The sequence below is a fragment of the Gossypium hirsutum genome, chromosome D07 (assembly GCF_007990345.1).
Source record: "Gossypium hirsutum isolate 1008001.06 chromosome D07, Gossypium_hirsutum_v2.1, whole genome shotgun sequence".
Lineage (NCBI taxonomy): Eukaryota > Viridiplantae > Streptophyta > Magnoliopsida > Malvales > Malvaceae > Gossypium > Gossypium hirsutum.
Window position 1 is genome coordinate 17,181,138 of NC_053443.1, and position 23,702 is coordinate 17,204,839.

Genomic DNA, 23,702 nt, shown 5'->3' on the forward strand with positions numbered 1-23,702 from the left:
TTTTCCCCCAAGATGTCATCTCCCAACATCTGTATGCATAGTGATTCAAGAGCCACTCCCAACTAAACACATGTTGCATGAAATGACATAACACTTATCTCATCATTGGAATCATTTACCAACGATGAACTGTAAGGCTTTACCATTAATGTGTGTATCTAGCATGTTTGATGCGTAACCCCTTCCCTTTGGACGTCTTCATCACGTGCGAAAAGCAAACTCTTCAACTCTTCAACCCTCCGCAAGATACTTAAACAATGTTACCCCTTGATTTGATTAATAACTATTTGAGCTATAAGGAATTTTGAGTTGATTAATAACTATTTGTTGTGAAGAAATTATTTTTGGAAGAGTAAAAGGGCAAAGAGGTAATTGTAACCTGAAAGGGTATTTTGATCAATTCTCAATAATTTTAAGATAAAAGTATTGTTTATATGAGATATTTAGGGCACGTTTGGTTCGCTGTATTGGATTAGAGGTGTATTGGATTAGAGGTGTATTGGGATTAGAGGTGTATTGGATTAGAGGTGTAATAGCTAATCCACTGTTTGGTTGAATGTAATGGAATAGAGGCGTAATAGTAATCTTGTGTTTGGTTGAATGGAATAGAGGTGTAATAGCATAATAGAAAAAACTAAAATGACTAGAATACCCTTAGCATAAATTTGTTTTGGTAAATGATTTTTGTTATTGTTATTTAAATTATAACAAGATTTTATTATCAATAATAAATAATTTAATCATATTTAAACATAATTATTATTAAATATATTTTAATTAAAATATATAATTTAATAAAATTCTTAATAATTAATATTCTTATATTAATTTACTGAAATCATAATATATGATACTGTAAAATATAAATTAACATAATTATTATTAAATATATTTTAATTAAAATATATAATTTAATAAAATTCTTAATAATTAATATTCTTATATTAATTTACTGAAATCATAATATATGATACTGTAAAATATAAATTAACATAATTATTATTAAATATATTTTAATTAAACTATATAATTTAATAAAATTCTTAATAATTAATATTCTTATATTAATTTACTCAAATCATAATATATGATACTGTAAAATATAAATTAACATAATTATTATTAAATATATTTTAATTAAACTATATAATTTAATAAAATTCTTAATAATTAATATTCTTATATTAATTTACTCAAATCATAATATATGATACTGTAAAATATAAATTAACATAATTATTATTAAATATATTTTAATTAAAATATATGATTTAATAAAATTCTTAATAATCAATATTCTTATATGAATTTACTAAAATTATAATATATGATACTATAAAATATAATTTGAAATAATTATTATTAAATATATTTTAATTAAAATATATGATTTAATAAAATTCTTAATATTAAATATTCTTATATGAATTTACTAAAATCATAATATATAATACTATAAAATATAATTTAAAATAATTATTATTAAATATAATTTTTCTAAATATAATTTAATATTTTTTTCTAAATATTTTGTAAAAAGAAATAAATTTAGTGGCAGCTTACTTAGTGTTAAAAGTCAAATTAAGCCGCAAAGAAGAGTAATTTGTGTTAGTGAAAATTACATTTCTCTAAGATCCTATAAACTGTGGCAGCATATACTCATTGAAACATTTATAAATTCCAACTTTAAATATGAACTTATGGAAATCAAAGGCATTTATGCAGCAAGTATATTATGGGAATCTAATATAAATTTGCTGCTTTATAGTGAGCTTGTTAATTTTGAATAACTTTAACACTTCCACACTCCTCAAAGTTTTACAAAACCTATGGCATTCCATAAACCAACAGCATCTCTCTAATGCTTCAAACAAACAACATCAAGTAACCCGTCCTGGAGCATGCGACGAACCAAAACCGTTTCCCGATCGCTTTTCTCATGAGTCATCATATTCTGGATCTGCTGTACAATCTGCCAACAAACTGAAAATTAGTACCATGGCAACAAATTCACCATAATCGATTCTTCCATTCTGTAGAAGCAGAACATAAATTGCTACAAAGTAAAGACATTAACAACATGAATGCACTAACGTCTCAATATCTGAATTGCCAACATATCAAAATTTATATAAATATAGAATATTTTGAATACAATTACGGCACAGCAATATATATATATAAACATGATACGGATACAACAGTAAGTCTCATGATTCAATCATTCTCATTAGTCCCCTACCTAGAGGAACACAAGCAAAATCAGACTCGTTAATTTCCAAAGGAAGGCCTTATAATGGCTACTTCCTCCACAATAAATAAAAGAAATAGAAGACTATTTTCCTTCAACATGTAACTGTCATAAACTACCATTAATATATATATAAAGAAAAAATGAAAAAGAAAACAAATAATACTAAAATGTTCTACTAAAATCTGTGCAGCCCAAAAACTTTTGAGTACTGCTCCAAAAGGTTTCAGCAGAATACAGAAATTGATCAATTCTGAATAATCTGCAAACAGTAACTTGAAAGATTCCAGTGGTTCCAGGCAGTTAAATGAAGAGGCAAACATCATAAAATACTGTAGAATTAAGTCCAATCAACTTGGAACCAAACAAGCAAATGTTGAGAGGATCTGCACTGACCAAACGGATAGGAAACCTCTAGTTCCAGTCTAGATTCTTTTCTAACAACTCTAAAACAACAATACATGGAACCTGTGAGTGTTCATATCTGTGTTGACAGTGCAAGCATGTGAGATGTGCATCGAATCTCATGGATAACCAGTTCTGATGAGAGCTCCTAAATCAGATATAAACAGGTTTAACATCATTGGCACCAAAGCTTGCAGCACAAACCGGACACTTGCGGTGACGATTTTCGGTGACTTTATGCACACAAGGGTTGCAGAAGAGATGGTAGCATTTTGTAATAACAACCTGAAGAACGGAATAATCTATAAGCAAATTTGGAAATAGATGGAGAAAACAGGCCAAATAAAAAACAGTGTCCAAAACAGAATCGAACAAACCATAGCTGTATGCTATGTTACTTGAACTTGGGAGTGTGCATCAGATAGGGGCATGTGCCCAACACAAGTATGGCCAATTTTTCTAAGTTTTTCCATATACTTGGAGAATCATACCGACACCGTAATATGTTTCAGATACTGCTGTCGGACAAAGGTAATTCAAGGAAAATGAGGAAAGCAACATAGGCTACATGTTATGAAGTATTTCTTCTCTAAGTAACAGGTACAAAACCATTCTTAATGTAGTCAAATGGCACAGAAGCAAGTTTTTCCAATTGTCAGGAAATGAGAACAAGAGCTCAAACTACAACACTGAAGAGCCTAGTTGAAGAACTGCTACCTTGAAATACTAGATCATAATCTGTCTTTAAATTAAAATTACAAGATCAACATCATTTTTTATTTTTGCAAATTTCAGTAATGTTTGGGCCAATAAAACCCTCATCCTTGATATATTTGGAGGAGTTAGGCTATTCAAAAATCTCAGTGCCTGCCAAAAATAAATGAAATCTCAATAAAATTTTACATTAATGAAAATGGGCACTTAGTTATCACAAGTCCAACCAATCATATCAGATGACCAGCCAAAGAGAATACCTATGAATCTTCACACCGACAACTAACACCCAAATGGAGACCAAGAACTGAACCCAGCTTCCCAAGTTCTATCTCATGTTTAACTCAAGGGAAATGATGATTGTTAGCTTCTGTGATTGGTTACCAAGTAAAAATTTCTATTCCATGATCAAACATCTATGAGTATATGAAGCACCGTTCACCTCTAAGTACACGGCTGGCAGTGGTAGCTAGTGACAACTGGATGCTTGAGGGTTTAAAAAAGGCAGAGTTATACAAAATCAATTTAAAACTAGTCAGCATAAAGACATAGTTACAGAAAACTTATCAAGAGACCATCGTTTTATGGCAGTAAGTAGCAAAAAAGGAAAAAAAAAGAAAGAAAGAAAGAAAAGGGTACAATGATGCTAGTGCATAAACTTTCAATGGATCTCTGAATATCATAAACCAAATAATTGATTACCTTGATGTTATAGTCATCTCTTTCAGTAATTTGCTGCAATAGCTACTGGTTTTGAGTTTGCATATCATCATATGCCTGTCCAATTGACTGAGGAAAACCAAACTAATGGTGTAATGAAAACATCATGAAAGTACCAAAGGCAAAGCCAAGACTAAATGACAAGAAGCTAACCTCTATTTCAGATAAGTAAGCCTCATTTTCTTCAATTTTGGCTTTTAAAGAATCAGTAAGCCTAGATTTATCCCTGAAATAACAGCATAATTAACACTTTTCACTTGCTAGGCGTAAACCCATTGTTTGATAAATGAAGGTAGCGACAACATAAATACCAGCTACACAATTTCTAATACATCTACATTCTGGTAATGAGAATTTCAACAGAATAATGTGTGGTGGAATTCTCTAGGCACATCAAATAAACATTTTACGAATAGCAGCAGGTTTGCAGAGATCTAGGCAAAATCCGCTTCCAGAAAGAAAAGGAATATTAAAATAATAAACCTGAATCAGTGACATCAAAAGGTAATCTAATATAAAGAAAAAGAAACAAGTAAACTGTAACCTCTTAGAAGCCTCCAATTTGTGTCGCAACTCAGCAATTTCAGCTTCTGCAGCAGCCAACTTTTGCTGGGATATTGCTTCAGCTTCATTAGCTGTCTTAACACGCAATTCCAAATTATGCTCATCAAGACAGGATTTCAAACTTTGAACATGCGCCCATGCCTTTTATACGATTGAATGTACAAAAACAGGATCAGATCAAGCAAATCAGCACCAACGGAATCAACATCGTCGAAGCGCGAGGTGACGAGAAGGTCGGATTCGGAGTGAAGCACCGAGGCGAGAGTGTCGAGGACGAGACGTGCATGGTCCAAAGAGATCTCGAGGGCGTCAGCGAGGGCCGCTGAGTCGACTCGTTGAGTGGAGGAAGATACGAGCTTTTGCTTCAGAGAGGTTAGGGCCTGGAGTGGGTCAGTGAATAGAAAGGAAGGAAATCGGATGAAGGAACAGAAGAGAAACAAGGGGATGGGGGGAGGGCAAATCAGGGAGGTGATGTTCAATCGGTAGCTAATCTGGGCAAAGAGGAGGGAATAGAAATCGGTGGTTTTCACCGATTAAGAAGGTAATGGATTAGGTGCGTATTACCAATACATCAAACCAAACGACGTGTTACACCCGGATTAGGTGGGGCCCACCGATTAAGGGTGTATTGGCTATGCGAATACACCAAACCAAACAAGCTGTTAGTGTATGAAATAAATTTGAACATTTGGAACTTGGATCATGTTAGTGGGCTTGAAATTGTTTGAATTGGGCATTTGGGTTTCACTTGTGTGATTTTAAAATGAAAGAAAGAGGTAAACCGGCCCCAATCAGTTTTTCTTCTGCTGTTGTCCCTCCCTCTCCCCATGAAGCTTTATTCTTTTTCTCATTTTCTTTTCTCTCAAAATCAAACCATTTCCTAACATCCAAACTTTGATTTCTTAATAAAATCAAGTAAGAAACTTGATTCCAAGTTCATTTCCTCTATAAACTTCACCATTCAGGCTAAGGTTTCATAGGTTTATGAAAGAGAAAACTGTGGCTAGAGAACGAAAGCTTCGATAAGGTAAGATGATTTTTTTCCACCTCCCTTAGCTTGATTTTTGGTATTGGTTATTTGGGAAAACTTCGAAAGATTTGTGGTAATATTTTTGTTATATTTTTATATATGAGGATTTGAGGAAAGGTTGGATGTTAGGTTTTCAAGCAAGGATGAGAATGTATTCAAGTATTTGAAAGCTTAGAATTGAGTAAAAATGCATCTAAAAGGTAAGTACCTTTGGATACTCTTACTTTTCCTATGCTAAAATATGTATGTGTTAGGCACTTAGTGTGTCAATATGTGAGTTTAGACAAGAATGGTCTAAACAACCTCTAAACCCTGTAACCTTGATTGTACCTCTGCCTAAATAAAATACTTATAAATATGTAAATGACCTTAACTGAAATAAGTTACTTCTGAACTAAATGAACCCTAGTAAACTTAGTGGAAAAGTTAGGATAGGATTGACATGTCAATAAGGATATGAGATGTGATTTGTTCTCTTTGGGCTTAGCACCTTAGTGCTTTTTGGTGTGTTTTGGAGGGATGTGATCTATTGTCTTCAAGTTTATCACTTTAGTGCTATTCAATGTGTTTTGGAGGGATTTGATCTATTGTTTTCAATTTTAGCAATTCAGTGCTCTCTGGTGTGTTTGGAGGGATGTAATTTGTTTCCCTTAGGCCTAGAAATTTAGTGTGTTCAGGAAAGATGAGTTGTGATGCCTTAGAGTGAATCACTTTCATGCTCTTAGTGCATTTTAGAGGGTTCTCGTATATCCGAGTCTCATTTTACAATGTTTACTAAGGGCGAAACAAATTTAAAATCTTAACGATGAGATTTACTTGAGAATATAAATAGATAGATATAAACATGCTATGTATTTGAGCTGAAAATTAAATGTCATGATATTAAGCTTTGACCATTTGTGACACAAATGAGATTTGAGATAATCCAACAAGTTAAATGAGCATGTGTTGAACAACAAAGTTAAACCATGAGCCATAGGACATAAAAATGAGATTGAAACTTATGATTCTATATGCCCATAATAGAAAAATGAACAAGGGAATACATGCCTAGCATAATGTACTAATAGCCATAATTGGAACTCATATGAGGATAATTTAAAAGAATAAAGCCAAAAAGTGAATAAACTTTGGATTAAGCAATATTGTTACCCCCAATGAGAGTCCTAAATATAAATTCCCAATGTGAATGACTATTGGATTATTAAAGGGTGAGTTGAGTACTTAAGTTTCGGTAATAAGAAATGAATTCATTTGCAACCTTAAAATTTGATATGAGTATATTTTGTAATAGACATGACTAAAGAGGGCTCAACACTAATAACGAAATAGAATATCCTTGTGTACTTGCTGAACTTATTGAACTCACACATTAGTTGTTTTAAAATGTGTAGATTTTGCATTTTTCGAAAAGATGGTGTTTTGACTTGGGAGCATCGCATCACCACTTGAGCTTAAGGTTGTAGTTCCTTAATTTAGTTGCAATTAATTTTGAATCTTGGCTTGTATACAAATGCATTTATTGTAATTGCATTTGTAAGGTTATTTTTAAATTTTAACTATTTAGACAACCCTTTTATAAGATTTTGTTTGTTGATCACTTTGAACACACATGTATTGTATTTTGGGTCTTAATAAATTTAGAAATTGTATTATAATGATTTGTTACTCGTGGATATGTTATGGATGAGTTTGGGCATGATTTTAAGTGTTTCTGGCCTAATTTTTAACTTTAAGGGTCTAGGGTTTGGTACCCTTACCATAGGTATTGAGTCGGAGCAAGTTTGTAGAAAAATGCTACAGTTCCAAGCTTAGGTATCGGTACCTATGCCCAAGGTACTGATATGTTGTTGCCTAGATAGGCCCCCTGTACTAGTTGGTTGTTTTGAGCTCCTTGAAGCTCGTATTTGACCTTAGACATCTTTGATCACTCACAAAAAGTTTCTAAATGATTTTAAGTTAATTTTAAAGCCTTAAAAAATGTTTTTAAGTTATTTCTATGATTTTATTTAAAGTTTTTAAAGTTTTAAATTATAGTAAAACTACTACTTTCCCAAACCCGAATGACCTTAATTTAAGCTAAATAACTTTAGCTACTTGTGTTATGATTTGGACAAGTCCCTATTATTACTTAATGACCCATAATTTTTTTAATCATATTGAATCTTTCTAAACTTGGTAAATTGGATTCATAGAACATTAAAATGATGCGAAATGAATACTTCTATAAAAAAAATTTGGTTTAAGATTGAAAGTGCTCTGGTAGCACCTTCCATTCGTATATTAAATCAAGATGGGTGAGAAGTGTTACAACAACCCGTTACATAAGCCTGGGTGCACAAGGGAATAGGAGATCTTTCTTCTTTTTCTTCTTCTTCTCTTTCTCTTCTGAAGAACGTCACCTTTCCTCCCTCTTCTCCCTTTAGCTCATCATACCCATTGCCGACTCTCTATTTAACGTAGGTGAACAAAAGCTCTCCTCCTCCGTCATTCCCTTTTTATTGGTACTCGGGATCAAGAAATATAGTTAAAATTTTAATATTCACTTGTACTTTGATGGCATATATACTTTTTTTTGACCATTGACAAACTTGTTACTCAAGACTGATATGATTTCTTAAGGCTAAAGTATTAGGACTTTATTAATTCTATTTATTGTGAAAATTGTATTTCCTTAAGTAGTTCAACATAGTTGTGTACATATATCCATGTAAATAAATAAGTTAATTGACAAGGAAAAATAATTCCTATTTTCAACATGGTATCAAGAGATTGAGAATTTAGATTTAGGAGCATTTTTTTCCGAAATTCCCAAACCCTAGAAAATCCAATTTTGTACTTTTCTTCTTCCGGCCAAATTTTTTTCACCGCCCTCTTCAACAAAGTTGTAGTCTAATCTCCAATGAAACCTTAAAATATGGTGCCCAAACTCTCTACACGTGGCCCTCACGCACCACCCATACCTTTGGCATCCTTGTCCACATGCCGACGCGTGCAGCCCACCTTTGTCGACTTTGATTCTCTAGCCACCACTATTGGATTTGTTGGTGTTTCTTCGATATCCCTTGATTTTATTGGCTCTAGTGGTGTTTTTTTAAGAGAAAAAATGGCTGACAAAAAAAATTTATTTATGATAACCCTCATTACAAATTAGTTCGATAAAAATTGATGGGCACAATTACCTCGCATGGTCACGATAGTGCTTATTGTGTATCAAAGCTAGATGACTATAGTGGTATATTACTGGTGATTTTTAAAAACTTGATGTCAATGGTTCCACTTACTACCAGTAGGACTCTGATAACACTCTTGTTATGTCCTGGCTTATCAATTCTATGCAACCCCAGATTTTTAGAACATACCTCTTACTTGACTTTGTAGAAAAAAATATGGCATGCAACTGGTCTCATCTACTCACAAGTTGGGAATGATGTTAAGATTTTTGAAATTCGCAATAAAGTTCACAACACTAAGCAAGGTGAGATGTCAATTTTTCATTATTTTTCTAAATTGAGTGATTTATGGCAGGAGCTAGATTATTACCAAGACTTCCAAGCCAACTGTACTAGAGATGCAGTAAAGTTTTAGAAGCTTGTGGAAAAAGAGAGGGTTTACGACTTTTTGGCTGGTTTAAACATTGAGTATGATCAAATTCAGGTTCAAGTTCTAAAAAAAATTCATTTTCCTTCTCTTAAGGAATCATACTCCAATTTCCAGTAAGAAGAAAGAAGAGGTGTTGTGCTTTATACAACACCAACTGGGAAAGCTAGGTTGATCGCTAATGGCTCTCAAGAGCCAAAGAAAGATGGTAACATTGATAAAGATAATCTGTAATGTGATTATTGTGGGAAGCCACAACATACTAGGGAAACATGTTGGAAATTACATGGTCGATCCACTAGAGGCCGTGGAGGAAAACAAAATAAGTCAAATCAGGGTCAAACAAACTTGTATGAGGCTATAGAGTCATCTACAGAAACTGCATCCACTGCACCATTTTCTTCAGATGAAATTCGACATCTCAAACGTCTTTTGTCCCAACTTGACAAGTTCCTCTAAAAGTTTTTTAGACACATGACAGATTCCTCTAAAAGTTTTTTAAACTACTCCCTAAGTCAAACAAAATGATAGTGTCAGGATAGCCAATGGGTCTTTCACTCTTGTAACCGGATCAGGTTCTATCAACTGTATGCCCAATATTAAATTATCCTCTGTACTACATGTTCCTTATTTTTTGATTAACCTTTTATCTATTAGTGTCACCACAAATACCTTAAATTGCAAAATTAAGTTTTTCCATGATTATTGTGTATTCCAGGACATTCAAACAAGGAGGAAGATTGGCAGTGGTAGATTGCATGATGGCTTATATATATTGGAGGGTAGTAGTGGTTCTGTTCAAGCTTGTTTTTTAGGTAATAAGGTTACAAATCAAGAAATAATGCAATGGCATAGGTGGTAAGGACACTTGACCGACTGAGCATGTGTGCGTTAAAATAACAAATTTATATAACAATTTTGAAAGCTCGATTTTGCTGCAAGCGTACAGTGTTAGTTGTAAATTTTATAGTTTCGATGGAACACGAAGTATTCCAATGGGTTGAACCCAAATGAAGAGGCGGCTGAAAGATAACTAACATACACAATAGAGTCTAAACGACTACTAATATGATTTTATAGTACGCCCATTCATAAAAAGATGAGGTTGCAAGAAAATTAAATATTCTACTCTAAGGACCAAATTGGAAGAAATGTAAAACTAGAGGGATTATCCAGCAAATAACTAGTGAGGGTTGGTTGACTTCGATGTGGTTCACCAAATCTCGTACTAAAGACATAAATCGTGGAAATTACCAAGTGGTTCCATTTTATCTTCCGATCTCAATTTTACCAACTTAGACAAATTAAGTTTGGTTTATCTTTCGATCTCGCCGGTTAATCTGGGACTAACGAATGGGTGCGTGACAAGATTACCTTTCGGTCTCACTTTATCTTAATATTCCCTTAGGGGCATCACTACCTAAGTTCTTAGTTCTATTCAAATTAGTCCCATTTATTACGATTTATACATTTGTCCAAGAGTTTTAGTTTACCCACATCTTCATCAACCAAGCTCTTTAAAGGTGTAGTTACACATGCTCAAAGCAAAGAAAATACACATAAACATGGAAAAAAAAACAGACATGAAAGTAAAGCTTGAGAAAAATGTAAAAGTTAAGATTTTTATGCAAGAAAACTTAAATAGCATGAAACCAAAAGCATCTAATAGATAAATCTAAAAGAAAAAAAAATAAAAAAGAACAAACTTTAACAGATTAAAAGTAAAATAAACTGAAATACATTAAAATAAAGCTTAAATAGTCTTAAAAGTAATGTATAAGGATTATAAATGTAAATAAACCTTACCTACAATGTTAACTAACTCAACTAACACTAAGAACAACAAGAATAAGAAGAAAATGCAAAAAAATAAACTCTAATCTAAGATAGAAAAAGAGAAAAATAAAAACCCTGGAAAAGTGCAGAGAAAAACTAAAAAGAAATTAGAAAAAACTAAACCTAAAATTAAGCTAATGTGTGTCTGTCTCATTCTCAGCAATTTTTGGCTATTTTGAAGTGTATTCTGATGAATTTTCGATACCAAAAATGCCCCGACACGAGCCTTGTGTGATTGGTGGGCCAAGTAGGTAAAGGTTGCCCTTTTTGTCCAAGTTTGTCCTCTTAAAAAAGGAGATATCGCGATACCCAGAAGAGGGTATCACGGTATCTGGAGTAGTGTTGAAACTTGGGGTTTTCCTTAGGAGGTGGATATCGCTATACCCAAGGGGATATTGCAGTACCACTGAAGGGAATCCTTGATCCTTTACACTGTCAGAGGTATCGCGATCTCAATGGTTGGATATCGTGATACCCTTGCCCTAGGTAACGTTCTCAATTATTTCTAACTTTTAACATATCCTTACAACACTCAAACACACGTTAGGCCTCCAAATGGCACTAGTAGCCAATTTCAGTAAAAAAATAAACAAAAATAGGACATTTTCACTTATTACCCAAAAATATGAAAATAACAAAAAGCTATGCTAAAAACTCTATTTTGCTTGAGAAAAAGCTCATTAAGTGAATCAGAAAAGCCTAATTTGCCACATCAATTTGTGGCAGATCAACTCCCACACACTCAAGCCTTTGCTTGTCCTAAAGCAACACAAAACTTGCAAAAAGACAACCCTTGGACTAAATTAGGTAATTAAGTTATGTAGTTGTACAACATCAAATTTGTACAAGAATTACTTCACATGTAATTAACGAATGAGATCTAGTAATTTACCTACTTCTAATGTAAACATTATTAGTTAAAGAAGTTAAAGTGCCAATAGAGGTAGAGTAATGTAAATGAACATATGTACAAATGTTATCCATAAAAATAAATTCTACGGATCACTTGTATATATTTAAAAAGAATTGTTCATGTTCGTTACAACAAATACAAGTTATGTACAAATTAATGCGTCGATGACTTATTTAGGTCCAAAAGGCCTTTTAGGCTTGTAAAGTTTTGAGGTTGAGGTTGGTACGGATTTAAAGAAAGTTTATCTCAAAACGGTTCAAGCACTATGAATAGTATAACACACGAAATTGTTCCTAATTCCCCCCAGATATGATCATTAAATCTCATGATCCTTCTCTCATCTTCTTTATTTCTCCAACAGTGTGGAAAAGGATGATTGATATTAGCTCGTTTTGTGCACTATGATTTCGAGACTATTTTATGCTCTTTTTTTGTTTTAAGCATCTATACACTTTGTTTATTCTTTTCTCTCACAATGCTTTTGATTATCACTTTTATCTCTTTCAAATTTTCCTTTTCTTTTTAAGCATGATTCTAGGAGGAATAAATTATGAGCTAATTCAATCCCTTTTCACTAATCACTCGAGTACACTTTTGTGAGAAACCTCCATAATGTTCCTACCCAACCGTCGATGTCCATGACCTGATGTCCATCCAATAGTGCGTTACAAAGTTTAAGGACTGTGAAGGGTTGAGTTTCGAACTCAATTTCGGCTCAAGGTTTCAAACACAGAGGCTCATTAAGAAGGGTAATGTAAGACTCAAATTTGGGAACTAGAGATAATGTAATGTTTAAGGTTGGTCTTTTAGGCTCAAGGCTATACAAACAATGCTTAAAGTTTTTCCCAAATTATCACCTAGCAATAATCTATTAAGCATGCATCTATTTAAACGAACAATTAGCAATTCGAATTATTTATCTACAAGGATCCATATATTTTATTCATCCTATGATCCATTTTATACATTTTCATTTCGGTTATTGCCTCTAATATATTATACCTATTAACTAAGTGAACTAATTAATCTACAATTAAGAGCAAGAAATTATCTAGTATCATTAAAAAGTTACAAGTTTGGGAATTCTATATACGTATTTGATATGTACAACTACTAACTTATTACTTAATTACAGTTCAAGCACCATGCAATAACAAATATAAAAAATAAAAGTAAGAAATATTTTTGGATTTTTGAAAAATTAAAACAAAAACGAAAAATATTTTATGAGTTTTCGAATTTTTCTTTCGAAAAATGCATAAAAATTAAAAGAAACATAAACATAAAAACAAAAATAAACACACATAAAAACTTATGTGCACCCCCACACTCAGACTATACATTGTCCCCAACGTGTTTAAAAGAAAGGATATGAGGTTCCTAAACTTCCAAGAATTGAGCATCAAACTATCTCGGACGTCCACCTCCTCGTTGAAACTCTATCTGTTGTGTAATCTTTCAGGGTAATTCGCTGCACATAAGAAAAATAAAGAAAAAAATCAAAAGGCACACCGAACACAAAAAAAAGTCAAAAGTGTTTAAATAGTTTACATGCCGTATAAAATTAAATAAAATTAAAACGCGAAAGCATGTAACTTAGCATTGGACGTGTCGTTCCCTAAATCAGTCTTGTTGACTCTCAATATGTTTCTTCATTTAGGAGCGATCTTATTCACTTTCGTTCATCGGAAAGACGTGCTCTGTTCTCTTGGATCTACACCCTTGGACATAGGACCTATAGATATAGCATCGTCTTCCATAGTCTTATCTCGAGGCGTTGTTTCATAACCCTCTGATGCCTCGTCTTTCGTTGCCTTAACTTTCTTGTTTCCTTTTGTAGGCTCTACTTCCCCTTCGTTTTCTACACCCTCGATGAGTCACTCGATCTGATGGGCCATTGTATGGCTCTTACCCCTTAACTTACCATGAATGCACTCATAAATGACTTTATCACCTCAAGTATCCAATTATTGTAGCGTACGTCACGTCCTAATCTGTATTGCCACTATGTAGGCTCACCCTTAGTTTCCTTCTCGACACTCATCCTTTTTGTAGATCGAGGTACTTCCCTTCCTTCGCTACCTCGTTGATTCCACTCTTGAATTTTCTTCCTATGAAGCTCTTGAAATTGTTGGAGCAAGGAATTTCTGATGATGCTGCGTGTTGGACGCTGAGTTTGCTCGGTGGATGCTATGTCAACACTATCCCTACGATAGAAGTTAATGACTAAATATAGGAAATAAATATTGACTTTACCACCTGCGATGCAACATTTTATTTGTCGATTCACCAAAGTACCTACACAAATTCTTTTTCGCTGCAAAATGATATACAACAAGGCTGCTCTAAGCACATTTACATTGTTAGCATCTAATGCAGGGCAAAGATGAGTGCATATGAATTGCATCCATATTTTCGCAATGGGGAACATGATTGATTGATTAAATGAGAGAGGTTGCCTCGCGGAAGCTTCGCGCATCCATTTGCCTCTACCTTTCGTAAGGTAGTTTAGAATGGCCTCCGTGTCTAAATTAGTAAAATGGTTCAAATCGAGGGACGACAGATCATTCTCCTCGTAACATGGCACGCCATAGTATTCGTAGATGACGGTGGGGGAAATATCAATATGTTAACGTCTTATGTATACCCTATTACATGTAGTAATTTTTAAATTGGAGTAGAATTCCAGCACTACGGGTATAACAATAGGTTGCTTAGGAAGTAAGCAAAAGTTATCCCATTAGTGAAAATGAACATCGTCTCAGATTTCATCGTTAAAAGATAAAGCCGAACCGAAACCATGGTCAAGGATGAACGTACGTCTTTGAATGATTTGATAGAATTCTACAGGCTCTTTTTGGGCAAATTTGACGCCATCAAATTTTGACACTGAAGCCTAGGCAATTTGGGAACGAGATCGTTTTTGCATTCTCGAGGGCATTCTTATAGTTTTCTCAATTAAAAGCAATAAAAATCAATTAATTACCCAATCACAAACATACTTATTCAACTCTTAACTCTGAGCATATTAATACCTTCTCTTAACCATACTTATTATAGAACTAAAAGACTTATTCATATCTTACCATAAATACAAACATTCAAATCTTACCAAACTTTCTTGACAGATCACGCCATACAAGCTTTATACAAAAATCTTATGTGTACTGTCCTTGCGGACTTCACGGAAGATGCCATGTGTCTCTCTCTTATAGACTTATACAGAGTTTCATGTATTGTGATCTGCCATTTTGATTTACACATTATCAAAGGCTACACCATGAACACATATACAGACATACCATATCATGCCATGGGTCTTAACCACATGGTCTTACACACATTCATGTATCATGTTCTGTCTTTCCAGTATCATCCTACTGAAGGCTACACCATAAATGGTTCCAAGTCATACCAATCTGCCATGGGCCTCTACCTCATGGTCTTACACTCATTTTCAATCAGTGACAAGCTAGTCTGGTTAGCATTATAATTTCCCTACCAGAGGCTTCACAATAGAACATTTATCATTACTTACTTACCCAGATTTGAATGTATTTATGGCTAACATTCTTTTCATATCACCACTATACCTGTATTCTTACCAATCAGTATTTTTCTCAATAGAATCTTATATAGATCATTTTAACACCTACATCATCTTTATTATGATCATACATTTACTGTTTTCTATAAATTTCATTATCCTTTATATACAAATACTTCAACTTGAAGAGTTTACACAAGAGAGAGTCAGTGTAAAGACTCACCTAGTTCTCACCTACTGTAGTTCTAAGCTCCAGACTTAACATTCTTCTCAAACCAGTAGCAACCACTGCTTAGAAACTTAATTTCACTATTACATCTCCAATACATACAATTTACTTATCATCTCAATTGCTGACAATCTCATACAAAACCTTGCACTTACAATTTACTGTTCAAATTCCACATGTAGACTTATTCATTCATAACTTAACATGTAGAGAAAAATACTTACCCTGAGATGGAATAACCACTGATTGTCCTCATAATCTTAGATTCTAGTTTATTGAGGAAAAGATACATTCAAACTTAAGGAAGAAATCAGTGAATACCATTTAAGGAAGAAGAAAAAAAGAAGAACCCCTTTTAGAACTCATCCCACACATATAAATATGACTCAACTTACTTAGTGGAGTTTAACAAGTGTCATATGTTTCATAATTTGCCCTCTTAATGGCCTATAGTCTTTGAGAGAATATAAACAAGTTCATTACAATCACTATTATCAAATTAGACTGTACAATTATGTTCTAACCAGATTACTTATAATTTGGATAGCATAATATTCTAAACAAACTAGGCGTACTATACTTTTTGGTGAATACTCATTCCATACTTACTCTTTATCAATTATCATGAACTTTTCCTTAATATAACATATTATCATGAAATCAAATCCTTTCTTTCTTATGTGGCTGATACTGAACGCCGACACGTATATGCCAATACAATCACTTGGGCGGATAACACTTCACCAGGCAAACTGTTTACTATGATCCGTAAAAACCTTAAACTCGCCAGACCTGGGGTGTTACAACTTTTCTCCCATTAACAAAATTTCCTCCTCGAAAATTTAAAGTTGAAAGACTCTGAATACCTAACTGAAATCATTTGTTTGCGCTAAGCACGTGACAATGTTTAGGCGATTTTTCCTTTCCTACTTACCCATCAAAATTTTTCCATCTATTGACCCACTTCTTTGAAAACCTTAATAAGAAATTTCCACCAGCCTGCTTCTTTGGACAAAATCAAAATTTTTGCGGTTAATCACCTAGATTCGAACGCTACACTCTTACGCTTTTGACAGATGTCAAACTCACATTAGAGAACCTAGATAGTTTTCACGGAATAAACTTCTTACACACGTTTGTTTCTATAAAACAGAGACTCAAACATTTTCTTAACACTTTCGCTGAACCATTCAAAATCCCTAACCTCTTTTCTGCTAAATCCTTCAGTTTTTATCATTTTTAATCTCATATTTCTTAAAGGTAATATTTTATTCTATTCACTTCATTTCTTTTTTCCCAATTACATTTAGTGATGTCTAAAACAAATACTCGAAGTAGAGGTTGAAGGCAAAGTAGTCGAATCATCACTCCTAAGATTCCCTTCTCTTTCGATCCCTAAGGTCCTGATGATACTCCCTCATGCGTATCAACTCCCTCATATGATTGTAGTACCACCCAAGAGGAAATTCATAAGTATTTAGGGTCTCGAGGCATTAGACACCCAACTTTTTCTTGTGATTTTAGACGACAATACCCAAGGTTTTATCCTTCCTTTAATTTTACTAGAGGTTGGCTTCTACTTACCATTACACCCATTCTTTTGCTCGGTATTAACTGAGTATGGCATTGCACCAGGACAACTATCAGCCTTGTCCTGGTGGACTTTGGTAGCCTATTTTATTGAATGTTGCATGGGTAATAAACCACCACTCATGGGAGTTTTTTTAGAAATTTTATCAGTTAAAAGTCATAAGACAAGGGGTTGGTGTTGGAAATGCTCATTTCAGTGTACGCCAAGGTTATGAGCCACTTATCAAAACATTATTTCCAACCTGCACTTAAAGAATGACAAGTTCATAAGAGTTATCTGCAAACTTGGAAGTGGTTTTGTTTTTCCTACATGTTGGTCTCTTCCTCGGGAATCCATTTGTGCCAACTATCAACCTGTTGATTCTAAAGTTGCTAAGAAACAATTTAAACGTCCGATGAGAGGACGTACCCTTGAATTGGTAGAGTTAGTTACAGTTAGGAATGTTTTCCAGAATTATTTGCTAAATCAAAGCCCAAATGATCGTCGTGATATTGACCCCATCAGTTGGTTAGATAACTATAATGTGGCTTAAGCGTCAGAATCCTAGCTATTTAATGGCACCAGTAATCTAGCACAAGTTCTGACCAAATGTGCAAGAGAACCTTGTTTTTTTATTTCTAAGAAGTTTGTGGGATTCGATCTCCAAACTAGGTTATCACTCTTGGTATTCCTCATTTTTTCTTCTTCTTCAAATGAGGCTAATACTCACATTGATGGTGTAGGATCATTTTCAAAATCTCATACCACGCCCAACCAAGCATCTGGTATGGACATCACTGCTTTATTAAATGAAGCTCACACTAAGGAGAGAGTTACTTCTACCCCTTCAAAGAAACCAACAATAAAGAAATATCAGAAGAGACCCAAGTTATAAAATATGGTTAAGTTAATTAAATTGAATAAATCAAATTAAATAAACCCAAAATTTTCAGTTAATTCAATTAATTATTTTGATTCAAATGATTAGTTCATTCAATTTCAGTTTTAAATATTTAAATCAAAATGTCGATTGAGTTTTAGTTCAATTGGTATGGATATTATTGCCAATGCCGGAGGATGTTGGTTTAAGTGCGTTGAAGCTCATTATCTTTCTATTTATGAATTGAGAAAGGACTATAGATAGTTTTAAATATTATCTAAAAAAGAGCATATATGATTAGAACTTTAATAAAATTGTTGAAAAACAATTTAACCAAACTAATTGAGTAAATCAATTTTTTAAAGATTAAAATATATTCTTATAAATATACTCAACCTAATATAAATCCAACTCAAGTACCCAATCCAAATATAAAAAATCAAACCCAAGTCCAATTTAACCATTATACTTCTAATTTAATAATTAATTTAAGGGTAAACTACATTCATGGTCACTTTTGTTTACCTTAGGTTACCTTTTAGTCACTTATGTTTGAAATTTTACGTTTTAGTCATTTACGTTATCATGTTGTAACATTTTAGTCACTGAGCCATTAATCGTCGTTAATGGTGTAACGGTAAGCTGACGTGGCACGTTAAATCATCATTTCAAAAAAAATTTTAGGTTAAATTATACAATTGATCCCCATATTTTTTCGTTTTAAGTAATTTAATTTTTTTTCTTTTATGTTCTTTAAACTTTCCTCTTTTTTTCCATTCTCTTTTGTTTCTCCCTCTGTTTTCATACCTTTCCCATTTCTTTTAACATATTAGGAAGTCGAATTGACAATGAAAAAAGTAGGAAGTCGACTGTCATCATTTACCTATAACCAAAACCCTATAACCAAAACTCATAAACCCATACCATGCTTCTTTCTTCACTACCAATTCGACTTCTTGGTATGTTAAAAGAAATAAAGAAGGTAGAAAAACAGAGGGGGAAGCAGAAGAGAATGGAAAAAAAAGAAAAAAAAGAAAGAAAGTTAAAAGAACATAAAAGAATTAAATTGCTCAAAACGAAAAATTATGAGGACCAATTGTATAATTTAACCTAAAGTTTTTGTTTGAAATGATGATTTAACGTGCCACATCAGCTTACTATTACACCATTAACGTCAATTAACGGCTCAGTGACTAAAATGTTATAACACGATAACGTAAGTGACTAAAACGTAACATTTCAAACATAAGTGACTGAAATGTAACCTAAGATAAACAAAAGTAACCATGGATTTAGTTTACCCTTAATTTAATTATAATTTTAAAGTTAATTTAAATATCCCTAAAAGGCCTGCCCTTCATTTCTCCCTAAAACTATAATGTAAAATCCTTAAAACTAAGAGTAGCACCAGCCGGTAGCCACCACACCAGCCCCTTCCCGACGTTCACCCTCTACCGGAGGGCCTCCGACGTCCACCACGTCATTCATCCGCCACCCGCTCCCCGACGGTAGGAAGATAACTCTATTCATTTGTTTTTTTTTCCTTTTTTTATTTTTTTATTTGTTCCTTTCTTTGGTTTATTCTTCAAGTGAGTCCTTTGTGAAGACCAGTTGGTACTTTTAGTATTTTTTGGTGTCTTTCAGCGATTTTTTGGTGTATTTCTTTTTGCTATTTTTGCTATTCTTTTATCTGTTTGGACTGTTTGTATTAAGCCAAGTAAATAAATAGCAAAAGCCGACAAATTGAACCGAATCGATCAAATTCGGTTTGGTAATTTTGATTATCTCCTAAATTTTGAGTTAATGGAGTTGACCACTCCTATTTTATTATCGTAATTCGATTTTAATAACTTTTTTTATATATTTTTTATTATCGTAATTTCGAGTCAATGGAGCTGAGCACTCCTATTTTATTATCGTTATCAGTAAAATGTTAAAATTTTAATTTTTTTAACTTTCTTTATATATTTTTTAGAATTTTTTTGAAATTTTTATAATTTGTTAAGAAATATAAATTTTGGAATTTTTATAAATATTTTGAATTTTAAAAATTAATTTGAATTTTAAAAAATTATTTTGAATTTTATTTTTGTAATTTTTGTTGAGAATGAGACCAATTTGTTCATTTTTAAACTTGACCGGGATAAAATACTATTTACACAAATTTATTATTTGAGGTATTCAAATTGTAAAATCTAATTTTATTCGAATTCAAAACTTGAATTACTTATTTGGATTTGATTAATTTTTCGAATCGAATTGAGTTTTAGTCACCACTAACCTAAATTCATCTTCGTAGAGAAAATTAACGGTGTCCTAAATTCTGGATTTCCCTTGTTCCATCATATCTTCATGCTTGTTACTTCTTGTAGGTGAAGTAGTGTTCTTCTGCTTGTTTTGCTTTGAAAATTTCTGGATCTGTTGATTTTTCCCAAGTTATATGCTCTTCTGCTGAGCCTTATATATACATATGTACATATCAAATAAGGTTGAGAGGTTCAATCTTCTCACCATAACTAGGGTTTTTTTTCTTTCTTCCTTTTTGGCCATTTTTTCTAAGTTTAGTCCAAGGAGAGATTTATTGATGGTTAAAGGTGAAACAAAGGGGTGGAGCTTTGTACGAAATCCATAATGCTTTTTTAAAATTATATAATTCGTGGGAAATTAAAAAAAAAAACAAAAACTCGAAAACGCTCTCACGTCTCTGCTTAACTGATTTGAGTGCTCCTTTAGATGATTTATGGATGAATTTCTGATGATTGCTTATTATCTTTGCTAAACATAGGTGTTTGGTTCATGGTTGGATAGTGGGACTTTCGATTTTATATATACTTTGGGGATTATTTGATGATTTCATGTGGTATTGTCTATTAATTTTATTCAATTAAAGCCACTTTAAAATCTGTTTTAGTTCTTGATTAATTTCATGAGCTGCATTTATTAATGCATCTGTAAGTGTGTTGTTAAATATTTATTTGTAAATTTGCTGAATCAAGCATAATTTCTGAAGGTTTTTTCCCCCTTTTTTGTAGCCTGTTGTGTTATGGATCCAGAAGCTGCACGAACTGCCCGAGAATCTCTAGATCTGGCATTTCACATGTCAAATATTCTCGATACGGGTCTTGATCGGCATACTCTTTCGGTCCTCGTTGCTCTCTGTGATTTGGGTTTAAACCCTGAGGCTTTGGCTGCTGTTGTCAAGGAACTTCAAAGAGAACCTCCACCATCAACCCCGTTTTCATCTTCTTCATCACAAGTACCTTAACTTCGGAGTTCGGTATTTTCTAGTAAACTTACGAGTAATGCCTTAGAAGTTTGAGTTTTAATTTGTTTTGATTGATGTCTTTCAGTAGAAACTTTCTTAGGTTTTCTCATCTCGAACACTATTGTGCTTAGTGTTCACCTTGTGCGTAGTCTCTGTATCTAATTCGATCTTACCTACTATGTTTGATCAATTATATATTCACTCTGGTGAACTGTCTTTTCTTCTTTATCTTGGAGCTTTTGTTGCCGGATGTTGTATTTGGTGTGGAATTTCATAGAATTGGCTGCTATAGTGTATTTTAATTAAAGGAATGTTTAAACTCACGTCCCATACTCTGTTTGCTGAGCATAGCTGGGTTTATTTAATTTTTAGTATTTTCTAACTGCTGACATGCTATTGATGGAGGAAGGAGAGGACCTATGTAGAAAGACAATAATTACTGAACTATATAGCTCACCGAAAACTTTATGAGATATTTTGGTTATTTTTAGCTTTCATTTTTGCATTTTTGAGATAATTTTCTCCAGTTTTCATCATTGGTGTCACTAAAAATTATCTTTACTGTCATAGTCTACAATTTGAGTGTCTTTAGTTCTTCTCTTCTTCCAGGGAAAATTTGTTTAGTGTCTATTCTTTACAATAATATTCCACTTATTATATAAAAGCAGTGGTGATTAATTTCATTGGAAATGTATAACTCTTTAACAATAAGTCTTAAATCATTACACTAAGGGAATATTGGTACTCTAATCACAAGTTATGCAAAACAGCTTTTGTGTTTATCTGCTATTTGAGTTAAAAGTCTTTTATTCTCTGTTACTTGTGTACTTAATTTTATCTACCTTTTCCTTTCAATTTTAATTGCTTGTTGATGATGTTCAAGAGGCTAGTATTGGCTAATGAAGTTTGCAAAGTCCTTATTGCATGCAAGGTAGCAAAAATTTAAAAGCAATTGGCTTTGCATGTCAGTTAGGGGGAAAATGACCAAAAAACAACTGGGAAAACACAAAGAATGACTTGAAAAATCATAGGGTATTGATCTCTTTTGCTTTCGTTTGATGGGAATAAGCTTTGCTGGTTCTTATGCCATTTAGAAGTTGAATAACTGACTAGAAAAAGGAACAGAGTTTAGCTGCTGCAACATGCATGCGTACACAGCCACAGACACAGACACAGACACATGCACTTGCATATGCATACATACATGTACCGAATTTGCCAATAAGGGCTCAGTAGCTTTTGTTTTTTTCGTATATGCTTTCCATTATGTTATCATTGCTTAAGCACTTAAAGCTTTTGTGTGTGTTTGTGTGTGTGTGTTTCTATTTGTTCTTGTGTTTATTTTCAATTTTAACTGCTTGTTGATGATAATACAATCACATTGTAGGTAAATCCATGTACTTGAAGGTTCAAATGGATGAACAAATTTATCTGTTTGTGTTGTATTGTTATTGTTCTCTTGCAGCTAAGGGCATTATGTTACACTTCCTCTGCATCAAACAGGTACATTTAGTGAGCAAAACTCGATTTGACTCGAAAAAATTAAAAAAAAGTCGGTAACTTGAACAAACAAACAAATATAATGTATTCCCTTTGAACTAACAAAATAAAGTTTATATTTACATTATAATATTGCAATACTTCTCCTTCAACTTGAACAAACAAACTAATATAATGTATGAAAATACAGTAACTTGGCATCTTATGTTGAGCTATAATGAAAATAGTCTTATGTATAAACTATTTATTTATTTTATTTTCAATCAGATCCGTTTCAGTTTGCATTTCAGTTTGTTTTATATAATAAAATAGTTTTAAAAACACTTAATATAGGCTGGGCTGGGCTCAAGGTTAGCATTTTTAATTTAGGTTGGGTTTGAAAAAATTTTAGACTCATTTTTTTATATTGGGTTTGAGCTTATCAAATGGGCCTAAAATCCTGCTGTGACTCATTCCACGATCACTTCTATTGATTAATTCAGTTAGTATAAAATTTTTAGTTTATTTGGTTATTGTCACAAAAGGACGGAACTGATTGAATGCACGCCCCTAATTTCAAGACATTTTCTCTCTTGATTATATTTATCCAATTTTTTTGAATATTTTTTTTGATATTTTTTATACCTGTTTTATTGTCCATGTTATGAGCTTCTGATTGTCTCTCCTAACAAGTCATTT

At 33.0% G+C, this 23,702-nt stretch overlaps 2 long non-coding RNA genes across 3 annotated transcripts; one reads left to right on the forward strand and one right to left on the reverse strand.

The window, feature by feature from the left end:
- Positions 1–1,733: 1,733 nt before the first annotated feature.
- LOC107954233 (uncharacterized) lies at positions 1,734–5,318 on the reverse strand. 2 transcript variants are annotated; one of them, XR_001699457.2, is made up of 4 exons: positions 4,635–5,318; positions 4,244–4,316; positions 4,073–4,159; positions 1,734–2,941 (listed from the first exon to the last, which is right to left on the reverse strand). It is a non-coding gene; the product is annotated as an uncharacterized lncRNA (long non-coding RNA). The 2 variants fall into 2 exon arrangements; XR_001699458.2 differs by having other exon boundaries at positions 1,734–3,856; positions 4,635–5,180.
- A 63-nt stretch (positions 5,319–5,381) lies between these two features.
- Positions 5,382–10,101, forward strand: LOC107956662 (uncharacterized). The gene is made up of 3 exons (XR_005916192.1): positions 5,382–5,884; positions 7,079–7,143; positions 10,003–10,101. It is a non-coding gene; the product is annotated as an uncharacterized lncRNA (long non-coding RNA).
- Positions 10,102–23,702: the final 13,601 nt, after the last annotated feature.